This window comes from Schistocerca piceifrons, chromosome 7, assembly GCF_021461385.2.
Source record: "Schistocerca piceifrons isolate TAMUIC-IGC-003096 chromosome 7, iqSchPice1.1, whole genome shotgun sequence".
Taxonomy (NCBI): Eukaryota; Metazoa; Arthropoda; class Insecta; order Orthoptera; family Acrididae; genus Schistocerca; species Schistocerca piceifrons.
The window spans coordinates 463,151,370-463,178,533 of NC_060144.1; positions in this window are offsets into that span (position 1 = coordinate 463,151,370).

Here is a 27,164-nt window from a genome sequence, read left to right on the forward strand (position 1 = left end):
AAACTAATTCAGTTTATCATATCAGAGGCTTTAACTACATGAAATTGCACAAGGAAAAGATACGTATTAGTGCCAAAGGTGGTCTAGGCTACTGCACATATCGAAATCTTGATCTCAGTACTGTTTCCAACAAAAGATATGTTTGGTAGTAATGTTTTGGATCGGTATCATGCACGAAAGACGGACGCTTCTAATCACTATCGACACAAATATGTTGGCGGTGCACTATCGGGACAGGATACTGCAACGTATTGTCGAGTTTTACAGTCCAGAAAACTAAACACGAAATACTCTCTCAAGACTATAATGTGTAATTGACTAATGTCATGGCCAAGAGAGGACAAGCCGATATTTACATAATTTTTAAAGTTAGAGGCATCCTTTTTGATCTTTCTCGCTGGAACACAATCTTTGACACTCTCAAGGCACCAGGAATAAAACACATGGGGTGGAAACTTATCTATAGCTTGCACAAAAAGAATGAGCAAGCAGTAATAGATACGAATAGGAAATCTGGAGAAAGACTGAGGGGAGGAACAATGGAAACGTTGATATTTAGTAATGACATTGCGATTCTGTCAGAAAAAGCCAAGGAGTTTCAGAATTAGTCGAATGTAATTTACAGTGCTCTCAAAAGAAGAAGTTACAACATAAACATCAGCAAAAGCGAAACAAAACATAGTACAAAATGGAATTATTCAGGTGATTCTGAGAGAATTACGTTAAGAATTAGTAGAAGAGGAGTAAATTAACTGACAATGGCAAAAGTAGGAAAGATATAAATCCAAATTTGCATAAGAGAAACAGTGTCACAGGAGGTAGCGGTTTGGGTGGGAGAGGGGGTGAGGACCAAAAAGGTGAGTTTATTTCAAGCTCCAATCACATACGTCTGTCGGACGCCTTTCATAGCAACTGAGGTTAATATAAGGACAATGTTTTATCTGGACAGGGAATTTCAACCTATTGTGTAGCCACACAGTGAAAAATTTGGTGATATGCTCGACACGTTAATGCAGAAACATACGCCGCTCACATCATGAGCACTTTACCACAAGAGGCAGGGGTCAGTCTGATGCAACAGGCTCCAGATAAACGCGACTTTTAGAAAAAATACCTTCCACACCATTCCGAAGATAGCAAAGGCAGGTAAGCGAACGAAGTACCGCACAATCAGCTTAACAACTCATGTATCCAAGCTGCTGACAAGACTAATATAAAGAAAAATGGGAAAGAAAACTGAGGATTTATTTGATGACGATTATTTTGGCTTTAGGAAAGTTAACGGTACCAGAGAAACAATTCTGTCGAGGTGCTGGATAATGGAAGCAAAGATGAAGAAAAATTAAGACACGCTCATTGGATTTGTCGACCAACATAAGCTGTTCGAGAATGTAAAATGGTGCAAGATGTTAGAGATTCTGAGAAAAACAAGGGTAGCTGCAGGGACTATCGGATAATATACAATAAGACTGGAAGACCGTGAGCTAAGCGCTCAGATTAAAAAGGCCGTAACGCAGGGATGCAGTTTTTGGCACTAGTATCTATACTAAATATCGACGAAGTATTAAAGGAAATTTAAAAAAATTCCAAGAATGGACTTAAATATCGGGGTGAAAGGGGATCCATAGTGAGATTCTCTGATGACATTGATATCCTCATTGAAGGTGAAGTAGAATTACAGGATCTCTTGAATGGAATAAGTAGAATGATGAGTAAAGAATATCTGTTGAGAGCGAACCGGAAACAGACAGAAGTAATGAGAAGTAGCACAAATGAAAATAGCGAGAAACTTAACATGCAATCGGTGATCACGGAGTACAGGAAGTTAGGGAATTCTGCTTCCTTAAACCATGATAACCCATGACCGAACAAGCAAAGAGGACGTAAAAAGCAGAATTAGAACAGCCAAAGAGGGTATTTATGGCCAAGAGAAAGTGCCTACAACCGCTCGGCCACAGCGGCCGGCTGAACGTTTGCATCAAAGTATTGTAATGAATCATGGAATGTAGAAAACCAGAAGAGAAGAGAGTAGAAGCGTTTGAGATGTGGTGTTAAAAATTACGTGGACTGATAAGAAATGAAGATCTATGCAGGATCGACAAAGAAAGGAACATGCTGAAAACGTTGATAAAATGAAAGGACGAGATGCTAGGACATATTTTAAGACATCAGAAAACAACTTTCAGCGGTCTAGAGAGAACTGCCGATCGTAAAAACTGTAGAGGAGGATCTCCTGAAAAAAAACTGAGGACATGAGGTCCAAGTTCTACTCTAAGATGAAGAGGTTGGCGCAAGAGAGTAATTCCTGGCGGGCTGCAACAAACCACTCAGGAGACTCAAAATAATAATAATAATGAACGTGACTGAACACTCCTTGGATGCGTTGACAACTGCAGCGACTCGTTGTAGGTACAATACTTACACACTGTTATGACCCCTGGACGCCTACTGTCGAAGGCCGGCGCAGGTTTGAGCAGACGCATCACGACCTTCTACTCGATGGTATACCCAGGCGGATCCTAGTAAATTACAGTACACAAGGCGGAGTTACACAATGGTCCCAAGCGAGAGGCGCTCCCAGTAAATACCAGACAGAAGAAAGGTTGATTCCACAACGTGCACAATCTTAGAACTGGAATTTGGCTGCTCTAACTATTCATATCATTTCGTCCTTCTTGCCGTCCCTGGTTATCTTAACGTGGCCTTACCTTCCCAATGATGGCCTCCTCCCGCTGCGAGTCCTGCGGCCAAGGACGCTCCTCAAGACTGACGTCCGCAGCATCAGCTGACGTCAGAGTCTTCTGCGGCTCGACGGCCCTCGAAGGAACGCCTCCCTCTTGACCTGGGCCCAAACGGAACTGCAGTCGCACCACGTTGAGATCCTGTGGGAGTTCGTTCTCATCGTCAGGTTTTCATTTATTCTTCTTATTTAATTTCTTTCCTAATATTTACCAATAATCTAAGACATTCAAACTTGGCAATAAAAGCTCCTCTGAGCTTATAATTACCATGACTATCAACAAGTGATGCATTGGCTGTATATTACTGTGTGCGTTGAACTAAGCTACAACTGAAATTGTTATAATGAGCGAAGGGTTTCAAGCGAGCCCGTGTGTAAGTTATATATCACATTAATACGCCGGGATGACAGCTTTTATGGCAATGCGGGCTAGAGTATCCGCTCACTGAATCCGTGAAGTAGCTGAAGGAAACCCTAGCCAACTCGAAGGTGTAAATGCCGTGTCCATTGACTCGTTATTGGCGTCACTCCGTAGTTAGGTTCGTTCATGTCCATTTACATCTCGTTGCTTTGCGAGGAACCAGAAACACGAAACGACCGTTTGATTATTTCCATTGTGGGTCGGATATGGAGGCCAGCGGCATGACGACATCATGCGTCTGCTGTCCAAAAGGCACTAATTAAGCAAAGGCCGATCCAGTCACTTGTCCATGAAACAACGAAAACTGAATCCCAGCATATTGTCTTTATCGCTTCGTTCAGTGTTTTCTATACACGGTTGATAGGTATTATTTCCACAGAGCAAAATGATTACAAACATTGTAATTTGTGTTAGTGAGGCTAACATGTTCGAATCCCCTATTCGAGCAGTACAGTGCGGGTTGTCCGCTTATCCAACAACATATTCTGACGACGTTTCAGGAAGTGGGGTAAAATTACTACCTGATGCATCAGAATTAAGACGAATCTATAACAGACAATAAACAGTCACTGTGAAGCAAAGGATGGCTATTAAGTGCCTAAAAGCGAGGTCATCATACCATAGTCCATCTGTATTTAATGGCATCAGACAGAAATCTGGCTGAAGCGTGACAGTATGTGGGAACGGTAAAGACAGTAGAGCAGTATTGATGCCAGAATTGGGAAATGATCTTATGAGGGAAAAAAGTGTAGTGGTCAAACATGCTCGTCAGCCAGACAGTAGACGAGGGTTGCCTAGGTTTTGTCTGTCGCGAAAGGCACCTCCATCACGTCAGACACCCGTCCGAGCCGAAGCAGTGACAATACAGTAACTAAATAAAAATTCGTTCTTTCCTGGTAAAGTACAGATCCCTGCAGCTGTCAGTCGGTCATGGCTTCCTTATAGCTACCAGTATCTGTGAGAACTACGAAAACTACAGCAGTTCTCAAGGTAATCTGCAATCTGACATGATGGTTAACGAGTACTACACACAGAATCTGGCTGCACCTAAGCGTGAATGCTATGTTCTCCACACCCCTCGACGTGGCTTACCTGTGGGCTGAAAAATACAGGGTCAGCGTCTTCATCGCAGACCGCGATGACACGAAGATCTTCGCTATCTGTCTCCCGGCCACAAGGGAGACAGAAAAAGGCGAGGGCTCTGCGGAACATCTGTGAAGATAAGAAAATAACATCAAGTGTTGTTCTCAACTCAAGCGTTAGTCTACCAGAATGGCAGAGGCGCCGATCTGCACTGTCAGGCATTCAGAAAGCTTGGAATGGGTACTGGGACTGTATCTCATGAACGAGCTAAAGAAAGCTCTGGAGACCAAAATTTCTGGTAATGCAGGATTATCGCCAACTTTAAGTATTAGCCTACAAAATCCATGTTCTGAGCTCATGCCAAAGCAAGAGCGTTTTGACGGAATTTTAAGACGGAAATCAATACAACAGGCAGAGTGAGTGGAGAATAGAATGGCAAAACAAACGATTTTCACCTTACTGTTGTAATAAATTGCATAAAGAAAGTTTGATTCCATTGTTATTTTGGAAATGCTGAACAAACGATATATGTAACGTGAAATACAGTGGAGCGTAGAAGTCTATCTCTATGCTACTTTTTTCGCAAAGTATGTATTCATCACGCTAAACGTGAGGTGGCTGGGATACGCACGTTTTATTTTTCACTAAACGGCAATGCGGGACGGTGTCAAATGCCTTACTGAAACCAAGGAACACGGCATCAACCTGAGCGCCGTTGGCCATTTGAGGAATCCATGTTGATTTTTATTGAGGAGATGTTTATTTTCCAAAAACTTCACTATTCTTGAGCATAAACCATGTTCCATAATCCTACAACAGATTGACCTCAACGGCATAAGTCTATAATTACGGCCTTTCTTAAAAACAGGAATGACGTGCGCTTTTTTCCGGTCGTACATTTCGTTGCTCAAGCGATCTACAATAAATTGCTGCTAGAGGGGGAGCAAGATCTTTCGCATAATCGTTATAGAATTTTAGAGGTATGTCATCTGGTCCTGAAGCCTTTCCACTACTAAGCGATTGTAGCTGTTTTTCAGTTCCGCGATCGGTTATCTCCTCATCTGCCATTTCGATGTTCGTACGACGATTGAAAGGAGGGACAGTGTTAGGATCTTCCGCGGTGAAACAACTTCGGAAGACTGAATTCAGTATTTCGGCCCTCTCTCTGTTATCTTCCGTTTCGGTGCCGGTGCGGCTGCTGAGGGAATGAATAGATGATTTTGACTCACTTACTGATTTTACATACGACCAAAATATGTTTGGGTTTTTACTCGGTTCGGTTGACAACGTCTTATTTTAAAAATCATTGAACGATTCTCTCATTGCTCTCCTTACGCTCATTTTCGCTTCGTTCAGCTTTTGTTTGTCTGCTAGGTTTTTACTTCTTTTGAATCTGAGATGAAGTGCTCTTTGTTTGGCTCAAATGGCTCTGAGCACTATGCGACTTAACTTCTGAGATCATCAGTCACCTAGAACTTAGAACTAATTAAAACTAACTAACCTAAGGACATTACACTCATCCATGCCAGAGGCAGGATTCGAAGCTGCGACCGTAGCGGTCGCTCTTTGTTTACGTAGCGCTTTTCTAACACGGCTATTAAACCATGGTGAATCTTTTGCATCCCTTGAAACCTTACTCGGAACACACTTATCTAGGGCATATTGAACGATACCTTCGAATTTTTTTCCATTTGGTCTTCGTCCTCTTCACCGAATATTTGATGCTGACAGCTGAAATATTCTGAAATTTGTATCCTGTCAGCCCGGCTAAACAAGTATATCCTCTTACCTTTCTTAACATTCCTTGCAGGACCGCTCGTCATAGATACTGTCACAGCCTTATGATCATTGATACCTTACTCTACGTTAACTGATTCAATAAGTTCTGGTTTCTTTGTTGCCAGGAGGTAAAAGACGTTGTCCTCTCAAGTTGTTTCTCAAACTATCTGCTAAAGGTAATTTTCGGACAAGACATCTAGAACAATGCCACACGATTCCCCGTCTCTGGCACCATTTTTCATGGCATAACACTCCCATTCCATACCTGTAAGTCACCCCCTATTACAACGGCATGATCAGGAAATTTACTAATTATATTCTGCAAGTTCTGTCTGAAGCTCTCTACAGCTACAGATCCTGATCCAAATGGCCTATAAAAGCATCCAAGCATCCGATCATCATTTTTTGCCATTCTTTGATACTCACTTTCACCCAGATTAATTCACATTCGGAATCCGTGATACCCTCGCTAGAAACATCGCCCAGTGTGTGGCTAAGCCATCTCTCCGCAATACCCTTTCTTTCAGGACTGCTAGTTCTGCAAGGTTCGCAGGAGATCTTCTGTAAAGTTTGGAAGGTAGGAGACGAGGTACTGGCAGAAGTAAAGCTGTGAGGACGGGGTGTGAGTCGTGCATGGGTAGCTCAGGTGGTAGAGCACTAGCCCGCGAAAGGTAAAGATCCCGAGTTCGAGTCTCGGTTCGGCACACAGTTTTAATCTGCCAGGAAGTTTCATATCAGCGCACACTCCACTGTAGAGTGAAAATTTCATTCTAGAAACCTCGCTAGATTTTTATCAAATTTTTTACTGCAATAAACACGCCGCCATCTCGGCGACCAATCTGTTGTTGTTCTTGTGGTCTTCAGTATGAGACTGGTTTGATGCAGCTCTCTATGTTACTCCATCCTGTGCAAGCTTCTTCATCTCCCAGTACCTACTGCAGCCTACATCCTTCTGAATCTGCTTAGTGTATTCTAACCTCAAAGTTTTTATTTCTTCTCCATGGATTTTAATACCCACAATATACAGATTTAATAGCATCGGGGAGAGGCTACAACCCTGTCTCACTCCCTTCCCAACCATTGCTTCCCCTTTCGTGTCCATCGACTCTTATTACTGCCATCTGCTCTCTGTACAAATCGTAAATAGCCTTTCGCTCCCTGTATTTTACCCCTGCCAGTTTCAGAATTTGAAAGAGAGTATTCCAGTCAACATTGTCAAAGCTTTCTCTAAGTCTACAAATGCTAGAAACGTAGGTTTGCCTTTCCTTAATCTTTCTTCTAAGATAAGTTGTAGGATCAGTATTGCCTCACGTGTTCCAACATTTCTACGGAATCCAAACTTATCTTCTCCGAAGTCGGCTTCTACCAGTTTTTCCATTCGTGTGTAAAGAATTCGCGTTAGTATTTTGCAGCTGTGACTTGTTAAACTGATAGTTCGGTAATTTTCGCATCTGTCAGTACCTGCTTCATTTGGGATTGGAATTATTATATTCTTCTTGAAATCTGAGGGAATTTCGCCTGTCTCATGCATCTTGCTCACCAGATGGTAGGGTTTTGTCAGGATTGGCTCTCCCAAGGCTTTCAGTAGGTCTAATGGAATGTTGTCTACTCCCGAAGCCTTGTTTCGACTTAGGTCTTTCAGTGCTCTGTCAAACTCTTCACGCAGTATCATATCTCCCATTTCATCTATCCTTTCGATAAACATTCCTACCTGAACTTAGGATTTCGTTGACACTGACGTCTGCTTTCAGTCAGCTTCCTTTTCCCAATACTATTTGTCCATTATAACCTTCAGTAAGTGATACTAATTCTGGGACCTATCCTTGGATGCCCCTGCAGTTCACCAAAATCATATCAAACTTTTCTATCTCTGATCTGCGAGGACCAAGATTCTCCGAGGTCACTGTGGCTAATTTAACAAGCAAATCGTCATTCCTCCCAAGGGAGGAGTTATAAACCTAAAAAAGCCCCATGTGCACTCCACACATAACCCGCTACCCTACTAGCCGCTTCCTACGTGTAGTGCAAACCTGACCTATTAAGGGGAACCCTACAAATCTGCACCCGATAGCGGAGTTGAGAAATTCGCACCCGATACCGTCGCAGAGTCGTCTGAGCTTATGGTTTAGACCTTCCACTCTGCTCCAAACCTGAGGACTGCGATCAACCGTGGGTACGATGGTCTAAATAGACAGCTTAGCCTGCACCCCGCGTGCATTGCCAGTTGCCTTCACCAAATCAGCAAGCAGCCGACAGGAGACGAGGATGGCCTCAGAACCCGAGCGGCGGGCGTCATTCGTGTCGTCATTGCCACTACATGCAGCCGCTTGCGCCCAGTGCGTTCGATAGTCCCCGGCAGGGCCTCCTCCACATCACGGATGAGACCTCCTGGCAAACATACCGAATGCACACTGGAATTTTCCCTAATTGCCTGCTATCTCCCTAAGGGGGTCCACCGCCTGCCTAACTAAAACTTAGTGGCGTGACGGAGTTTCTGGCGACGGAAACACTAGAAAGCCGCTCTACACAAGGATATTGACAAGACTTACGGAACAACGAAACTACGATTCATTTTCTAACCACTAGTCTCTACTGTAAAAGATACACGTACAGTTCACTTCTTTGCAGAAGCACGTGAACAAAAAACAAAGGTTAAATTAATTTGCAATTTATCAGGCAAGTTCTGCTGCTGCTCTCATGCGCGTTCTCTCGGCTCGGCGGCTGCCGCTTCAAAAGAGGTACGACCGGTTTGCTGTCGCTTCCTTCTCCAATTTGACCATGGGTGTGACTCTCAACCCAGTTTCCCATGATACTGTCATGTGCTTTGACGGCTTGGCTAAATTTCCAACAAAGTGCTAGAAAATCTTCAGTGACAGTGGCAAATGTTTGAACTCGTAATCAAGGTTGTTAGAATTTGATTCCTTCCTGAAACTTCCAAATTGCGCATTCCTCTTCTTTTCCTTGGACTTAAATCGAGTCTTCACAGCGTCGGCATATTAATCTGAATATGCCAGTAATAGTGATTATGGCTGGATGCCCTTCTGTCACCCACCTTCCCACCCTCCCTCCCCCCCCCCCCCCCCCAAGGAAGGGAAGTTATGCACCCTACCCCACCCTCTCACCGTCTGCGCCTCTAAGTGTTATCTCAAGAGAAAGAGTGAGTATGTTTACGAAGTGTTTGCAAACCTGTAACAGAGACGGGACGGCGGAACGAGCCCAGTGTTCACCTAGTTGGTTGCGGGAAAAGTTTCCACTTTCCACCGATTACCTAGTTTGGAAAATAAGTTGTAGTAATGCCTCACCGAGTCAATAGTCTACGTATAGCATTCATCTTCATCCTGCCGTACTGAATTCCCATTCTCTTCCTAAACTAATGGAACTAATTGTCGTACCAAGAACGACTAAACATACTTGTTTACTACACGAATGATAAAGGGTCAATAAATATGCCTGTGACGCCATTATCCTGGACGAAGAAGGTCTTTTCGAAAAACAACATAGAATGCACTGCTAGTAACTTTGGCTAACAATCACTGTTAAGTTAGAATACACTGTACTGCGGTAGGTCAACGATGATGTCTGGTAGCCCTGCAACTCATTTGGAATGATTAATTTTGTTTTTGTCACTGTACGTAGTTAAAAGTTGTTGAAACTCATTTGGGCTAATTAATTTTGTTTTTGTCACTGTAACTAGTTGTGATGACAGTAAAATGAAAAAAAATTACAATTTCTATTGTGTTCCCGTCTTAGGAACCTATGTTGAAAGTTCTATGAAAGGAAGGAAGGGAGATTTCATAGCCCCATCAACGATGAAATCATTAGACAGTTTGGTGAGATGCCTGAATGGACAAGGGAGATGTCCTAAGGGCTGTCCAGCTCCCAAAAAAAAAAATTAATAAATAAATAAATAAAAAGTCTGGCGAAACTGTTTTAGTGATCTTATAAAACTAATTAGCTATAAAATTTCTTAAGTATGCCAAGTAAATGATATCACTTATGCAAACTCACACTTCCTGCAGCTAATGATAAACATAGTATCAATTTAAACATTCCGCAGTGTGGCACAGTCAGGTTAAATGAAAAGGGAGGACGAGAGAAAGCACACGTTTCTGATACATATGGGAACTGATTATACGTCGTAATTTCCTCCTGTCTCTGTCGTTACCCTCCTCCCTCTTTCTCTGTCCGTCTCCTCATTGTTCGCCCTCTCTCTGTCCATCACTTTCTCCCTCCTTTCGCTGTCCATCTTCTCCTCCCTCCTCTCCATCTCCTCCTATCCCTCTCTCCGTCCATTTCCTCCTTTCTGCTTTCTATGTCCATTTCCTCCAACCCCTGTCTGTCTCCTATCCCCCATCCTGCTATCTGACCTTGAGCCTTGCTTACGGCTATTGTATTTACAGAAACTGTAGGAGTGTTCTAATCATAAGCCGACAAGCCATAAATGCAACTTCCCTACTTGCTACAGACTGTGAGGTAACAGGTGAATTGTGGTGCCCTGAAAATATTCTAAGTTTGGAGTTAGCGTGGCCGCACGGAATTCTCGGCAAGCCGGGGCTTGTCAGCAACCGTTTGGCGCCGAACATTAGCCGGAGCAAGAGGGGTAGCCCCAGTGCACGGTCCAGGCCTACCGTGTCACTGGAAATACCATGTTGACGCTGTGTCCAGGACTCTGCATTTCACAGTTTATGTAGAAATTAATAATACCCAGAGAAATCATGATATCTTAAAAAGAAACATGTACATTACTATTACATGCATGACAACTCTGATGGTGTAATCAGATTTTCAATATCTTTATAAGTTTTAAGTTTAGTATCTGACTCTAAATTATACAAGTAACACCCAGAAACGAATTTCCAAAACCTAAGCGGTTCATCCGATTTTGTCGAGCAATGTGTTTTCGGAAAGCTATTAGTGTAAACCCAAATTGGTATGAATTACAGGCATGTAACTTGAATAGTGCATGAGTTATTGGGGGTCAAAGTGGCCGATTCCTATTGATCGTGTCAGGCCATTAGAACTCCACAGTTACACGAAAAAACCGTAGCAGCATCCTCATAAATATTCTTTTTCGTCTATGTCTTTGTTTATATCCGATATATATTATTCATGAAGAAATTGGTCAAATACTGTGTTTAAGGAAGTACAGAAACATTAGGCTACTGGCCTACTTTTGTCTCTATTACTTTGATATATGTTTATTTGATTTGTTTATGTATTTAACACTGTGTGTTAGAGCATATTTATGGTTCAGCTGTAGGAATATTTATTTAATTTCAAGTTATTTAAATGTAAATCCAGTATTTTGTATGTGTTTCATTATGTTTGTGAGTGTGCATTGGCTTGGACACGTGGCGGGAGTGCTCTAGCCAATCACAGCACACGTTACTACGGTGGGTGACTACTGAAGTCAATGGAGAGACTGTATGGAAGTGGGGGAGGAGCATCGGGTCACAGAAGATGGGGAGTGCTTGCTACAGACGTTTCACTATTTTATATTTTATACCTATATTTATATATTATTTGTATTAAACATGTATAGCCTATGTCCGTCCGAATGTTCATTGAAATATTGCATAAAAATTTAAATTAAATTGGCCAAGAAATTTTCGAGATTTTTGGTCATAACATATCCCCTTCCCATATTACACATTTTTATATATGATAAAAAATAAGTATAAAAACACGCTCTTATTCAAATGCAGTGTTGAGTCACAATTTCAAAGTAATCGGTGCAGAATTTTATGAGAGTTGCGGTTTTCCACAAACTAGCATTTACATTTATAGTGATTTCCACTATAACTATAACAAAAAACATATATTATAAAAATTTACAAAGTGCGTGCCTCTAAAACTCAGAAACGAGTCCAGGTACAATCAAGGTAGTTATATGGTCTGGTAGCCCTCTGTCCCCCATCCATGAAGAAGGTTTGCGTTTTTATCTGAAGGGCGTGCTTTTGAAGACATAAGGGCTGGGAAGTTTCACCCTGTAGAAATTTCTGGAACATTCCAGAACATTCGATAGTATTGGAGAACATTTGAGAGTATTCAAGAGCATTCCACAACATTCCATAATGTTCTAGAATGTTCCACAATGATATAACGTGAAACATCGCGGAAGATTCCAGTATGTTCGGGAACATCCTGAGATATATCAGATCATTGTGGAACATACCAGAACACTCTCCAATGCTGTGAATGTTCTGGAACATTGTGGACCATTCGAAGCGTTTTTGGTATATTCTGGAATCACCACTGGTGGGGCTATCCATTGGTAGTAGTATAGAAAGCAAGACCCGGTGTGGGTTAGATCAAATGGTTAAAATGGCTCTAAGCACTATGGGACTTAACATTTGAGGTCATCAGTCCCCTAGACTTAGAACTACTTAAACCTAAAGACATCACATACATCCATGCCCGAGGCAGGATTCGAACCTGCGACCGTAGCAGCCGCGTGGTTCCGGACTGAAGCGCCTAGAACCGCACAGCCACCGCGGCCGGCTGGGTTAGATCGTCAGTTTCTTATCAGTGACGAAGGGAGGAACCGAAAAGTAGTGCAGTCAGTAAATAAAAACAAACGGTGAAGTGTGATTATGATTAGCCAAAGTGATACAGTGACTGAATATAAATCGAAAATACAGTATGAGAAGTGTGAAGTTTAGATAGTGTATTTGTTAGTAGAAAGATGATTTGATTTGTATTTTAGGCAATGCTGAAACGTAAAAGAGGAGGAGATCTTGCCAGCTCTGAAGCGAAACGGTAAAAACAAAAAGACCAGCGCCAAAACGAAAGAGACAGAGACCGCGAAGCACGTTCAAGTTCCCAATGAACGAGAATGAGCACCTCGGGAAGCAGAGAAGCCGAAGAACGACGAAATTAATGGGCTGAAGAATCAAGAATTGAGACACTATCTTATAATAAAAAACTCACGCCAGCCCCGAAAATATCACCCTACGAGAAGAGCTAACGAGGACAATTAAAGAGTACAACCTAACAAATGAAGCATTCCACTACGACTCCATGAAAGAACATAACAAACACAAACATGTCGCAAACGGAAAAATGGATAACATCTGCCAATTTTACAACGCGAAAAATACTCAGTATGGACACACCAGGAATCCGTTGCATGAATGGAAAAATTCAATTACCACCACTGGAAGCACGTCCGCAGAAATATTTACATTACATGACGGGGGAAACTCCAGAATCAAAACACTTTCTTCAACGTATAAAAGTTACAACGCCTGCTTCCAACTGACTTCTTTTGTGTCACTTCTATCAACACTACCAGAGATGAAATCTATTACTTTTTTTCCGTCGAAGGACTTATCTACCACAACATGGGATCGTTACTACCACTACCGAAAGACGACCATAAATTTCTGCAAGTATATTTCGTCGGAAATGAAGAAACAGAAATTGATCAACGATGCACAAATCTCAATGGATTGAGACGAGCAGTAGTCCGAGATGTACAAAGGATCTTACATAAATACAAGCCACAGCTTCACATATTCGAACCAGCAAAGGCCAATGAATTCTTATGACTATAAAGTTATAATTTTTAGCCGAAAAAAACCGGATGGAGAACACGAACTTTGATTTAAGGCACCTCAGATAGACGAAGTCGTCATCGTAACTGTGGGCAATGAAAACACAAGTCGTGAGATAAATGTGCAAGTGAAGGACTACAGCGAGTTGCAGAGACACACCGTTCATATGATGCCCTTCAATATCCATTAACATTTCTGCACGGAGGGGACGGATATCACTTTAATGTGAAACAAAAACCAACCTGAAACAGGCGTAGACACAAACTAAAAGGTCGCTTCCAAGGAGCTCTGTGCTTACCGCTTAACGACCAGAGACAATGAAACATACAATCACATTCTCAGCACTCACTGTTTATTCCAACAATTCCTGATAAATATATATGCAAAAATAGAAGCGGAACGGATGCTTTATACAATACTGAATTATAAGAAACTACGCACGGAATAATTCATCCACCTTCGAGGTGCTATCTTAAATGAAGGAAACATTGACGACATTGTAACAATGGTAATCTTACCCTCATCGTACACGCAAGTCCGCTACATATGCAAAAATACACTAAAGATTCCATGACCTACATACGAAAATATGGCCGATATGACCTCTTCATAACATTCACATGAAACTCTTCGTGCCCAGAAATATAAGAACAACAAAGATACGTACAAGCCCCTATGCATCGACAAGATATAACAGCCCGAGTTTTCCGGCACAAACAAATGAGATTTATTGAAGTAATCACAAATCACAACATCTTTGGAACCGTTAGATGATAGATATATATACCCGAATGGCAAAAACGAGGGCTGCCTCACTCACGTTATCTCAGATGGCTACACGACATAATTAATCTCACGGATATCGACAAAGTCATCCAAGCTGAGTTTTCCAGTCCACAAGAAGATCCAAACTGTGCGACATAGTAGTGAAAATCATGATTCACGGATATATATTAAATCCCAATTCACCATATATAAGTGATGGAAAATGTACAAAAGAACACCCAAAACCATACCTAGATGACACACAAACCGGAGTTGATGCCTATCCCAAATACAGAAGACGATCAGCAAAAAACGGCGGCTGCTCAGTAAAAATGCAAATACGAGGCAGCGACGAACTGGAAATTGATAACCAATGGGTAGTACCATACAACACACTACTTTCCAAAAATGTTCCAAGCACACATAAACGTAAAATACTTTAATTCAGTGAAATACATCAAATATGTCTGTAAGTATGTGAAAAAAGGCAGTGGTGTGGCAGTATTTCAAATAGCTAAAGACGGCGAACAGCAAAGCACAAATGACGAGATCCTCATGCACCAATTGGGAAAATACATCAACAGTAACGAGGCGGAGTGGCGGATTTTCGGTTTTCCCATACACGACTGTGCAACATCTAGCATTACATTTGGAGAATAGACAGAGAGTTTACTTCACAAAAGACACGGACAGAAAAATTTCAAGCGAACCACCTGAGAACATATCATTATTAGCTTTGTATCAACTGTGCCAAACGCACCCATTCACGAAAACATTACCATATGTCGATGTCCCTACCTATTATACAAGAAACACAACAAGAGAAATATTTCAAAGAGCAGGGGATTACAGTAGAAGGTAATCCAGTAATCATGAAATCTGCCGCACTAGGCCGAGTATGCAGCATACATCCGAACAATGCCGAGTGTTTCTATCTCCGGATGTTGCTATACGAAATACGGGGATCAACAAGTTTCACAGATCTCAAGAGTGTTTACGGTTACTGTGCCAGAAGAAGAGAGCACCATGCCAACGCTTAGGACCACGGGAAAACGACAACTACTGGGAATTAACATTACAAGAAGTCTCTCTCACAGTCTCAGCTGAGCAAATGAGAGACTTATTCGCCATAGTTCTAACAACATGTAACCCATCGAACCTAAAACAGCTATGGGAGTCCTTCAAAGAGAGTATGAGTGATGAAATACTGTACCAGATCCGATAAAACTCATCCAGAACTGACTATCGAGGTCAACGGCGACATCGTCAAAGGAACACTTATTCGCCTAGAAGATAAATGTTTAGCAACAAACAAACAACCAACAACTTGGGATGCTAAACTTCGAAATTACAAAGGAAAAAAGATACAACATCAACGAACCTCTTCAGTAGATTGCTCACAACAAACTACTCCTCAATGACAATTAAAAGAAAATTTACAAAGTTATCACGGACCGGATCGACAACAACATTGGCGGGATTATTTACTTGGAGGCATCAGGCGGTACCGGGAAAACGCTTGTAATAAATCTTTTGCTGGCAGAAATACGTGCTGAACAACACATCGCAGCCGGCCGAAGTGGCCGTGCGGTTAAAGGCGCTGCAGTCTGGAACCGCAAGACCGCTACGGTCGCAGGTTCGAATCCTGCCTCGGGCATGGACGTTTGTGATGTCCTTAGGTTAGTTAGGTTTAACTAGTTCTAAGTTCTAGGGGACTAATAACCTCAGCAGTTGAGTCCCATAGTGCTCAGAGCCATTTTTTGAACACATCGCACTTGCACTAACATCATTCGGTACACAGTATGGCAGCCACACTTACGGAAGAAGGACAAACTGCCCATACCGCGCTACAACTACCTTTGAATATAGCCAAAGAACAATTCTCAGTATGTAAAATCTTAAGAGTATGTGGAACGGGATGAACTTCTAAATGAAGCTAAAAGTATCGTCTGGGATGAATGCACGATGACACATAAAAAGAATCGCTCGAAACCATTGACAGAACACACAAGACTTGCGAGCACACTCTGAAGTGATGTGAGAAGTTCTACTCATACTCTCAGGAGATTTCGACAAACACTTCCAGATATCCCCAAGTCCACACCAGCAGACGAAATCAACGCATGCTTTAAAAAATCATATCCCTCGTCACACATACAAATACTGCGACTAACAAAAAATATGAGAGTTGAACCACTGAAAGACGAAACAACAGCACATTTTGCTGAACAATTTACAAATAGGCGGAGGCACATATCCTCCTGACCAGACGACAGGCCTCACTTAACTCAACAGTGATTTCTGACACATAGACACTGCTGAAGACGAACTCATCGACCAAGTTTATCCAGACATTGTTCAGAGTTATACAAATCCGGACTGGTGATTTGAAAGGGTAATTTTGGCAACTAAAAGTAATGTTGACAACGATATTAACTTTAAAATTAAAAAAAAAAATCCCGGTGAAGAGATAATATACATATCGATCGGCACGATGATAAACGTTGAAGAAAGTGAGAACTTCCCTACAGTGTTTCTAAACTCGTTCCAAGTACCAGCAATACCATTACACTGTCTTCGACTTAAAATTGGACCCACGATCATACTACTCAGAAAGCTCAATTAACCAAAACTCTGTAATGGAACAAGGATGATAGTCAAACAGCTGTCGAATAACGTAACCGAAGCCGAAATTATGACTAAAAAGTACAAAGGACACACACTATCTATCCCCAGAATCCCACTGATCTCTACTGAACTGCCATTCCAATTTAAAAAGACTAATTTTCAACCATGTTAGCCTCCTATTTTACAATTAACAAAGCGCAAGGACAAACTTTAAAGAATTGCGACATCAACCTCAAAGACACCGGCTTCCCTCACGATCAACTGTACGTAGCTTGCACTTGAGTAGAAAATTCGAAAAAATTGTCCATATATGCCCCGAATAACAAAATGAAAATTGTTGTTTATAAACAAATATTTTGAATAGTTAGAATATGTTTTCAATAAACCTTTTTTACCTCTTATACTTTAACAAGTATTGTAAATAGTTATATATTTTACAAGAGTAATTATTTTACGAGGGTAATCCAAAAAGTAAGGTCTCCCACTTTTTTGCAAGTACATAGACCTGTTTATTTCTACAATGGTTTACATCAGTCTGCAGCTTGAATATTTAGCTATTTTTCGGCATAATCATCATTTCTGTCGATACGTTTTTGTAGACGCTGTTCCAGTTTTTGTATGCCCATATCATACCAGTTCGCCGGCATGCTGTTCAGAAAGTTATGAACCTCTTCTTTCACTTTGTCGTCGAAGCCGAATCGCCTTCCAACTTACGGGACAGGTGATAGTCACTGAGTGCCAAGTCAGCATGTAGGGTGGGTGGGTGATTATGCTCCACTGAAACTGTTGCAGGAGAGCAACCGTTTGCCGAGCGATGCGTGAGCGAGCGTTGTCACGGAGAATGTGTACGTCCTTGCTAAATATTCCTCTTCTCCCGTTCTGAATTGCCCGTTTGAGTTTTTTCAGTGCCACAGTATCTGTCAGCGTTAATTATGGTCCCATTGGCCATAAAGTCAACCAACAATACCCTTTTACGATGCCAAAACACGGTTGACTTTACCGGCAGACTGTGTTTGTTTGAATTTCCGTGGCTTTGACGAAGAAGGGTGCCGCCACTGGCATGATTGTTGCTTGGTCTCAGGTGTAAAGTGGTATGCCCGGGTTTCGTCACCCGTGACAATTGAGTCCAGAAAGTTGTCCTGTTCGGCTGCAAGGCGTTGAAGAAATGCACGGGAAGCATCAACTCGTTGTCGCATGTAGTCCTCAGTCAGCATGCGTGGCACCCATCTTGCGCACACCTTCCGGTAGTTCAGTGTTTCCGTTAAAATTATGTGAGCGGTGGTTCAGGAAACCTCAGGAACCAACGTGCAGAGATCATGCAGCTTGATCCGCCGATCTTCACGCATGCTATGCTCAACCTTCAACACTGTCTCCTCAGAAATTGACGGTCCCCAGCTCCTTTGTTCGTCGTGAATTTCGGTCCGACCAGCTGCAAACTCTCTCCACCACTTACATCCATGCACGACTCACCATACACTTCCGTCAACTGACGATGGATTTCAATCGGCGCAGTGTCCTTTGCGTTCAAAACCCGAATAACTGCGGGCAATTCGCACTTGGCGGTACCATCCAACGCGAGCTCCATTCTCAACAGCTGCCAAGCCAAGACTGAGCGCCTCAGCACGGCGTGCGCATGTTTACACATAGCGCGTAAAGCAATCTTCATAACTTATACGAAAATAGGAGACCTTACTTTTAGGATCACCCTCGTACCTCTTATACTTTAAAATTTATCCTTTTATTCAAACTACCACACGATCTCATATCAACCCCATGAGTGAAACTGGGTACCCCAGCTAGTATATTTATATATATTACATGTGGCCCTCTACTAGGTATATAAAAACACGCGTGCATTCCAATGCAAGGTTGTGCCAAAATATCAAAGCAATTGGTGAAGAACTTCAAAGATCTGCGACATTGAACAAACGAATATTTACATTTTTATTTACGTAGGAGTAAATGTTCGTTTGTTCAGAATGTAAAATCTTCGAAAGTTCTTCACCGATTGCTTTGCATTTTTCAAATAACGTTGCATTCGAATAGGTGCATGTATTCCTACTGGAACATCTTAGATATTTAAATACAATGACGGAAAAAAACTGCAGCACCAAAAGGTAATTAATGTAGAGTAATGAAATTTAGGAAATACGTTTGTCTAGGTGACATATTTAAACGAATAACATTGCAAGACCACAGGTTAATGTAAGCGCAAGATAAGGTATTGCAAATCTGAAATTCTGGTAAATTAATAACTGGTGTAACCGCCAAACTCTTGAATGTAAACATGCTAATGTGCATCTATTGCATTTTACAGATGCGGTATGTTACTTTGTAGAATGTAGTTTCAGGTCTGTTGTGCTTGGTACATTAATACAGGGACGGTTAATGCAGTTTGTGGATGACGTTGGAGTCTTCGTCCGATAATGTCAAAAAATGGTTCAAATGGCTCTGAGCACTATGGGACTTAACATCTGTGATCATCAGTCCCCTAGAACTTAGAACTACTTAAACCTAACTAACCGAAGGACATCACACACATCCATGCCCGAGGCAGGATTCGAACCTGCGACCGTAGCAGTCGCGCGGTTCCGGACTGAGCGCCTTAACCGCGAGACCACCGCGGCCGGCCGATAATGTCATATATATATGTTCGACTGGAGACAGATATGGTGATGTAGCTGGCCAAGGCAACAAGTCGACACTCCAAAGATCATGCTGAGCTATAGCAGTGGCATGTGGGCGAGAGTTATCCTGGTGGATCCCCCCCCCCCCTTCCCGCCGACCCACCGTGCAACGCTTTTCATGAATGGCAGTATAACAGACGGAATCACCAGACTGACGTACAATTATTGCAATCATCGTGCGTGGAATAGGCACGGGAGTGCTCCTGAAGTCATACGAAATGGCACTCCACATCCCAGACCATAACTCCAGGTGTAGGTCCAGTGTGTCTAGCACCCAGACATGTTGGTTGCAGGCCCTCAACCGGACTCCTTCTAATCAACACAATGTCAAAACTGGCACAGAGGCAGAACAAGCTTTCATCATAAAACGTAACGGACCTGCACCCTGTCCTCCAATGAAAACTCGCTTCACACCACTGACGTCGCAAATGGAGGTGGTGTGGACTCAGTGGAATAACCGATTTGTAACAGTTCGTCGTGTCACTGTGGAGCAAAATGCTGCTCATATTGCTGATACAGATGGAGTAGGACACGCCAGAGCCATACGCTGAATACAATGGTCTTTCCTTTCTGTAGTGACAAGTGAACGTCCGGAGCCCTGTCTTCCTGCGACCGCACTATCTAGTGGTCATCGCTGCCTGCAACCATGTGCAGTGGCTACACCTCTGCCAAGTCTTCTGCAATACCGTAGAAGGAACATCCATGTTGTCGTAGCCCTATTACACGATCTCGTTAAAACCCAGTGAGGCGTCTTATAGGCTCAGTATCTTAAATATTCCAAAACTCATTAATGATTCTTTTGAAATTTTGACACAACGTTGTAACTACTGTTTTATACACCTACAGAGCGACGTATGGTGTGTATACATATACAGCACTTTCATTTACACTACTGGCCATTAAAGTTGCTATACCACGAAGATGACGCGCTACAGACGCGAAATTTAACCGACAGGAAGAAGATGCTGTGATATGCAAATGATTAGCTTTTCAGACCATTCACACAACGTTGGCGCCGGTGGCGACACCTACAACGTGCTGACATGAGGAAAGTTTCCAACCAATTTCTCATACACAAATAGCAGTTCACCGGCGTTGACTGGTGAAACGTTGTTGCGATGCCTCCTGGAAGGAGGAGAAATGCGTACCATCACGATTCCGACTTTCATGAAGGTCAGATTGTAGCCTGTCGCGATTGTGGTTTATCGTATCGCGACATTGCTGCTCGCGTTGGTCGGGATCCAATGACTGTTAGAAGAATATCGAATCGGTAGGTTCAGGAGGGTAATACGGAACGCTGTGCTGGATCCCAACGGCCTCGTATCACTAGCAGTCGAGATGACAGGCATCTTATCCGCATGGCTGTAACGGATCGTGCAGCCACGTCTCGATCCCTGAGCCAACAGATGGGGAAGTTTGCAACACAACAACTATCTGCACCAACAGTTCGACGACGTTTGCAGCAGCTGGACTATCAGCTCGGCGACCATGGCTGCGGTTACCCTTGACGCTGCATCACAGACAGGAGCGCCTGTGATGGTGCACTCGACGACGAACCTGGGCGCACGAATCGCAAAACGTCATTTTTTCGGATGAATCCAGGTTCTGTTTACAACATCATGATGGTCGCACCCGTGTTTGGCGACATCGCGGTGAACGCTCATTGGAAGCGTGTATTCGTCATCGCCATACTGGCGTATGACCCAGTGTGATGGTATGGGGTGCCATTGGTTACACGTCTCGGTCACCTCTTGTTCGCATTGACGGCACTTTGAACAGTGGGCGTTACATTTCAGATGTGTTACCCGTGGATCTACCCATCATTCGATCCCTGCGAAACCCTACATTTCAACAGGATAATGCACGACCGCATGTTGCAGGTCCTGTACGGGCGTTTCTGGATACAGAAAATGTTCGACTGCTGCCCTGGCCAGCACATTCTCCAGATCTCTCACCAATTGAAAACGTCTGGTCAATGGTGGCCGAGCAACTGGCTCGTCACAATACGCCAGTCACTACTCTTGATGAACTGTGGTATCGTGTTGAAGCTGCATAGGCAGCTGTACCTGTACACGCCATCCAAACTCTTTTTGACTCAATGCCCAGCCGTATCAAGGCCGTTATTACGGCCAGGGGTGGTAGTTCTGGGTACTAATTTTTCAGGATCTATGCACCCAAATTGTGTGAAAATGTAATAACATGCCAGTTCTATCATAATATATTTGTCCAATGAATACCCGTTTATCATCTGCATTTCTTCTTGGTGATGCGATGTTAATGGCCAGTAGTGTATTATATATACGAGGGTGGTTGTAGATTAATTCACTTGGACCAACGATGATCCAATGCCTTGATCCCATGTTAAAAATGAGTTTCCTCCAGGCCTACAAAATAGTTGTCGACCCCAGCTATCAATTCTTCATTTGAAGTGAATCTTTGCCCTCCAAGAAAAATTGCAGTTTTTGGAAGACATGGAAGTCTGGTGGAACCATACCAGGTGAATAAGATGGATGTGGCAACAATTCATACCTAAGTTCGTGTAATTTTGCCATGGCGACGGCACATGTGTGCGGGCGGGGATTGTCTTGATGGAAGATGATTTTCTTCCTTGCTAAATCTGGTCTTTTTTCGCGTATCTTTTGTTGCAATTTGTCCAGAAGGTTAGTATATTATTCTCCAATAACTGTTTGCCCAGTGGGCAGATAATCTACAAACAAAATCACCATCGCATCCCAGAACTCTGATCCATGACCTTTCCCGCCGAAGGAATTGTCTTTGCTTTCTTTGGTGGTTCACGTGTTCAGTAGGTGACGCACATGTACAAAAGATAGCAACAGATACTATTATTGTCTGGAGTACGAAAACTGTATATGCCATATTCCAAACCATATTTTTGCCTTTTGTCAACGACGGCGAGTAAACATCTTCTTGGCAAAAAGCATGGAACTAAAAATAATATTTTCCTTCTGAGACAAAATGTTGGAGTGAGGAAGAGTGAAACTGAAGTATTTACTTCAGCCAGGAGACATACTCGGACACCTCAACTGGAAACAGTGTCGCCGATGGAAGAAACAGCTCTGGTTTCGGGTCAATGCTTTGCACACGGTTTCGGCTTCACTACGAATTTTGTTACAGAAAAACATTGCTGCAGAGTGATAAATTCATTCTTGGAAGAGAATCGGAAGTTTAAGAACTGTTGACAGTGTGTGGAACGAGGTATACTTATTTCTGCTTATTGTAATCACATAGCACATACAACGACATGTTAAATTATAGTTACACAGACAATTGCCATTTGTCCAAATTATGCACATACTACTACAACCGATAAATCAAGTAGCACAAAATGAAAACTTACATTTCTATAGAACGGTTGATAATCGTAATACTATATGGGCAGTGGCGGATTTACATATAGGCCCACTAGGCACGGGCCTAAGGGCGGCAGCATAAGGAGTGGAGGCATATTTTGCTCTGTACTGATTTTAACCTTTTACGTTTTAAAATAACTGCGCTTACAAACGACAAAAAATTTTAATATTGTTAAACTTGCTGGTTTAAATAAGCCTTAAGAATAAATTCGACAATACAAGCTTGGAACTATATGAGTACATAGTTTACTTGGTGACTGAATGGAAATTTAACATTCGGTTTCTGTCTGGTATCATCTTTATGATTGTTCAAAATAGTCTGAAGTAAGCTGTCAGGACGGCAGTCTACAATACTAAGTTTGAAACCTTATTATACCGAGAATGATGTCGGCTTCTACTTAACCCTACCATATTTTCCCCGTGAAAATACCGGGATGCCTGAAAAGCTGTTATAAACTAATCAGCAGTTTATAAAATACTGCAACCTGTGTGGGCCTCAGTATGTAAAACCTGCTCTACTTAAATTTCTTGTAGAAATTACAGGGAAGTATCAAGCCACCCCTCCGTTGCCGTAATTACTCTGAAAGCTCTGTGGTCTTCAGTATCTGAGCTTTGATTTAATGACACCCGTTTAACAAAGCATTTGGTACTGGAAATGTTTTACATTTTTAAACACATGTTTATACGAAAATAACATGAGAAGAATATCTAATAATGTGTGAGATACAATTTAAAAATTTTATATTTATTTAATTAGTTACTTTTTTTGGCGAAAAAAGAAGAAGAAACCAACTTTCGTTTGTCTCATTTATTGTGCTGCAGCCTGCACGATATCAAAGCTCCCACTCTGTGCAATCGTATAGTACGTGGAATTGCAAATTTTATATTGAACTTCTTAACTACGCTTTTTTTCTTCGAGGAAAGGTTATTTTTATTTTATGATGGAAAAAAGGTGCATTTGCGTGTAGACATAACAACAGTGTTCACACAAATGACAACTCACCACACCACATCAACTGCCAACAAGACTACATAAACTTTGTAGTCTGTCTTCTCTGCTCACAGAAACCGCTGAAATGTTATAAGAATGAGTGGGATAAGAATAGATCCAGCACACCTCACTGCTAGAAATTGCAAAAATTATTTGCTTCTTAAATTAGAAAGACAGTGTCAAGAATATTTAGAAGATATTTCGGTCCCAGCTAAGATTCCGGCGACGCGGGAAACAGAAGCCAAGGAAGGAATTTTCTTTACGAGAGGAATTCTGGTCGGCAGGTGTGCTTCTACTGTTCACTGACAACACATTAACGGGCGACAATGAAATTAAATTATTCTGCATTATCGTTCTTTCACAAGACAGTTATGTCGAGTAGTCCGAGTTGGCTGGTTCATCGCTTCGTATTCAAAGGAAAAATCTTTGTGGTCGTGTGCCGTGTTTAAAGTAAAAAGCTTTGTGCTCATGTGCGATTTAGCACGATTGGTACTGGATACAGTCTTTCATTCTTTCCTTCTAAAAAGCTTTTTCTTTTGTTTTGACTATTGGTTAACAATTTTAAGTGCCTTAACATGAATAACAGTGAAAAAAGTGAACGTGCAAAATTAAGTGAGGCGGCATTTCGGGAAGTATCTAAGCAAAGGTGAGAACAAGAAGCCAATGTTCTAAAAACGCTTGGAAGAGAAGATAAATTGTTGGTGTTTCGATTTGGAGTTCAAATAGTACGGATGATATTTCTGGCACTGCAGCTGTTGCAAAAGAAGTAAATACAGACGGAACAAAAGCTAAAAATGAAGAAAAGCAAATTGTTCCTGATTCCGAGTTTCACGAAAAACTAAGTGTTGAGTCAGACATTACAAAAAGAAATAACCTCGTTAGCGATGATCCTGCGGAATGGTGTGTCAATGAATCAGCAATCGACATTCTCTTACAGTGTGGCATTAATCAAAATTGTAACGATAATTTTTCTAATTCAAGATGATAAATAGGTGATAAGCCAGATGTTTGAACAAAAATATATTTTATCGTAAATTTTTAAGCGGTGAAATAACTTTGCATGATTTTTTAGTATACTCCTGTAGCACCGGCGCTATTTTTGTTTGGAGGTTTAAGGCGGCGATTGCTACTAGTGGTACTGCAGATTGGGAAAATATTTCTAATATTTTATCTAATCACGAGAATTCAATTGAACACAAAAATTCTGAGTTATCACTCTTAACAAGGAAAAAGTCTCTTGGAATAATAGATAACCATTTCGAGCCATTTGTTGAGACAAAAGAAAATGCACTTGTGCAGTGTGTTGAAAAGTGTGCTTGCAGTAGTCAAGAAGCAAACAAGTCTTGTACTTCCCCTACGTGGACATGTTGAGAGATTCCATTCATTACATAATGGTCAACTTGTTAAGTCTCTTGAACTTATAGCCGAGTTTCATCCTTTTCTCGCAGAGCACATTGAACGATGTGAAAATCCAGGACAAGGAAGGACATGCAAGTTATCATTCTTGACTAATGTGTGGTGAAATAATAGAGCTTGTTTGTGCACGAATAAAAATAATTATCATAAGTGAAATAAAACAGGCGAGATAATTCTCTATAATAGTAGATCCTACTGTGGACATTTCACATATTGATCAATTATCTTTCACATTAAGAAATGTGGACGAGAATGGTGAACCTGTTGAACGTTTCCTTCTGTTTTTACCGAAATCGAGACACAAGTCCGAAAATGGAGTTGAGGCCGTACTAAAAGTCCTATCTATAAATTCCATTAATATTACTGACTGTAGAGGCAAATCATATGATAACGCAAGCAATACGCCAGGAACCTACACTGGCTTGCAGGCACGCGTCAAAGAACGAAATCCGAAAGCGTATTATGTGTCTTTTGCAGCACGTTCTTTGAATTTAGTCGGCACCAGTGCTGCAAGCTGTAGTCGGGGAGCATGTTCATTTTTCACTGTAGTGCAAAACTTTTATAATTTTTTTTACACTTCTACACAACGCTGGGATAAACTTCTTTCTTTCATGAAACCAGGAAGCAAAACGATAAAAACATTATCAAAAACACGTTGGTCAGTAGGAGAGTTATCAATGCCCCCACACATATTGCCACACGTTTGAAAAGCCACTTGTGCAATATGAGACTTCACCATGACAGTATCGAAGGACATACCCCAGAGATCTAATAGTGTAAATCTGAAATTGCAAAGTGAAAATATTGATACTAACATAGTGCATGAATTATATGAATCACTTATAGGATTTATTGCATTTATTCCTGGCATGTTCGACTACTGTGAAATTAACCCGTGGAGATTTTGACTGATAGACTATGAATAAACCTATAAAAGCCCCGTGGAGTAGACGCGAGGTCTGTGGCGCCTTGCCACGGTTCGCGTGGCACTCCCCGTCGGAGGTTCGAGTCCTCCCTCGGGCATGGGTGTGTGTTGTCCTTATCGTGAGTTAGTTTAAGTTAGATTAAGCTGTTTGTAAGCCTAGGGACCGATGACCTCAGCAGTTTGGTCCCATAGGAACTTACCACAAATTTTCAAACTTACTTCCATAAAACATCGCAAAGACGCAAACTTAAAGATGACGAAGAAGCGGGCTCTAAAGAAGTTTTCCTGATTGGAAGGGAAAAATTTAGAGTCATAACGTTTCTACCAATACTCGGCAACTTGTACGCCGAATTAGCAAGGAGGAGGGAAAGCTATAGAACAGTGTTGGAATCCTACACAGTTTTCAGTAACCTTCAGAACAGTTCACCTAACGATATTGCTAAACGTGCAGCAAAATTCCAAGTGTCATGTGACACAGATTTAGAGCCTTCCTTCCCTATCGAATGTGTACATTTCGCGGAACTTTTGAAATCTTCTGAGATTAGCGATTTACCAGTCGAAATGAGTAAATTTTTACGAAAACAGAGGATACAGCCCGTATTTCCGAATGTTGAAATTGCTCTTAGAATATTTCTATTCATGGCACTTACAAAGTGTTTAGCAGGACGCTCGTTTCCCGCTCTTAAAAGACTGAATTCGTACCTATGTTTTACATTGTCTGAGGAGAGATTGTCCAGTCTTCACAGCGAAGCCGACCTGCTAACAGCTAACTGATAACCGTCCGAATCCTGACTAGTGAGTT